The sequence below is a fragment of the Adiantum capillus-veneris genome, chromosome 25 (assembly GCF_014529385.1).
Source record: "Adiantum capillus-veneris isolate H3 chromosome 25, ASM1452938v2, whole genome shotgun sequence".
Taxonomy (NCBI): Eukaryota; Viridiplantae; Streptophyta; class Polypodiopsida; order Polypodiales; family Pteridaceae; genus Adiantum; species Adiantum capillus-veneris.
The window spans coordinates 43,081,866-43,084,080 of record NC_140955.1 but is presented as its reverse complement, the minus strand read 5'-3'; the positions used below and the strand labels follow the sequence as shown (position 1 = coordinate 43,084,080).

Below are 2,215 nucleotides of genomic sequence, written 5' to 3'. Positions count from 1 at the left end.
GTTGAAGCTTTACAAAATTTGCCTTCACCTGTGGAAGCTTCGCCAGTTCAACTTTGTAAGCTGCTCAACTACGCAGGCCAAACAAACTTGTGCTTTGTCCATGGCTCGGATATAGTCTTCGACAATTCCATCTTACATGCTCTGAAGCTCAAGCCTAAGGAGGCAAGACAGTAGGCGTATAGCCCTTGCACAGGGCTTACCATAACTCACAGTCGTTGCACAGGACCTACGGTCATAACTCATGGGTACTTGCACACGGCTTAATCCCTGAGGAGCCTTGCTATTACCATATGAAATTACCCTATCTTTGGCTACGTTTTCCGAGAAAGTTTCACCACCTTGAAGCCTACCCCCTGCCTCCTAATTTCTCAATAGTTTTCCTCTTTCCGCAAACGATAGTTAGCTCGCAATTACCACTTTGTATGCTTCTACATACTTCACATTTTTTTCGCTTTTTCGCCATTTGTAATGTCCTAAGCTTCTGCCAGCCATTCCACTAAGTCGTGGAATCCTCATCCGCTGCTTCCCTCCATAGTAATCCCACACCCTCCGTTGGAACCCCCCCTTTCCTCTCACCGTCTAGCTTGACAATTGTTATTTCCTCCAACGGCTCCGGTTTTTCCATCGTCGGCTCCCCCTTCCCTAATACTTCGTTTTCCTTGCTCGCATTAGTATCCTCTTTTTCAACTTTTTTTACCATCCTTCCCTGTTTCATCTCGGCCTTTGCCCTCACTAACCCTTTTGCATTTGCCGCACAATCGAGCACAACGTCTCCCACTTCCTCCTTTAAGAAAGCCCTCTTTAGCACGGAAGAACTTCAAGGGCTCACGAAAAAACCTCCCCGTACAGGAATTTGATTTTCCCTTTCCTTCCTCAAAAGGCACCAAAATCTATGGTGCACTCGTCGGTCTTACGTCTCAAAGGGGAGTGCTCCCAATCCCCCCTCATTGCTCCTTTCTCTTTTAGTGCTTTCTCCTCCTCGTTCGCCACCTCCCCCTCCCCTTTTTGCTCTTACGCCACTTCCCTTAATCCTATCTCCTCTACTTCTCCCCTCCCCACCATTCCTACCATCACCAAACCCCAAGAGTTTGACAAAATTGTGTTTGGATCCTTACATAAACTCAAAGCTATTAATCTCAAGCTTTCTAAAGCCAAATCTCATCTCTTACACCTCCAAAACCTTTGTGCTAGCAATAAAGCCCCCAATAGCCTATGCATGAAATCACCACGCCTTGTTTTGAAAGATTCCAGTGCTCAAGCCCTTCTCAATGCCAAGTTTGTTAGCCTTAACATACAATACCAACTTGATTGTTTTGGCGTTTATATACAAGCCCAAACTCTCCTAGTAGTGAACCTCCAAAAGCTTTTTGACTTCTTCCATGAGGTTGTAGAAGAACGCTTGGAAGACCTTGTCAAAAATCTCTTACCCTTATCCTTCCCTAGAGTTCAACCCAAAGCATGGGCCAATCAACTTGTTATGTGGAAACATTTTTCTCTTTTGGATCTAGACTCGTTCATTCAAAACTCCATCCTACAAGCGCATTTACCCACTTCCATTGAATCAGCGGCTCGATGCAAGAAAGAGATCCCAAGAGACCCTCTTTGTCGAAGCAATGGCATTACCAAAAGAACACACCGTGAGTGAGCTCATTCAACATGAGGTCATGACTCAAATGAGCAAGCTCCTCTCCCAAAAGACTCCTTTAAAATTTGGTAAAAACCCTTCCTCTAGAAAACCTTTTGCTTCCGCTCCCTCACAACCTTTGTCTTCCCTTACCAAGCATAAAGCTCCCTTTGGGAAATACACCCACCAACCATTCAAAAAACCTTATAATGCTTCCTCCACTCCCTCCATCATCTTGCTTGAAAAAACCCCCTCCTCTTTCGGCCTTCTTTCCCCACCCATCCTTCATTTTCTCAATCTCCTAAATACCCCCTTAATGTCCCTCCGTGTTCTAGCCACCCCTTTCCCATCCTTTTACCTCTTCCCTCTAAATCTCCCCATCCCTCAACCAACCTTCCTAAAAAACCTAGATATTCAAAAAAATTGAAATGGAGGAGGAAGTAGTTGTTGAGCACCCTACTTTGTGGGTCCATCTGATCTTCTCTAAAGCCCCTCTTTTTCCTATTTTTTGGACCCCTCCTCCCTTTTCACCTAGTTACTTCTCTACTACACCGCACTCCACTCCTTCCCCTTATGGTGTTGCTAAAAGAC

General features: G+C 45.2%; 1 pseudogene; it reads left to right on the top strand.

The window, feature by feature from the left end:
• Positions 1 to 241: 241 nt before the first annotated feature.
• On the top strand, positions 242 to 1,877 carry LOC147424785 (uncharacterized; annotated as a pseudogene).
• The last annotated feature ends 338 nt before the right edge of the window (positions 1,878 to 2,215 follow it).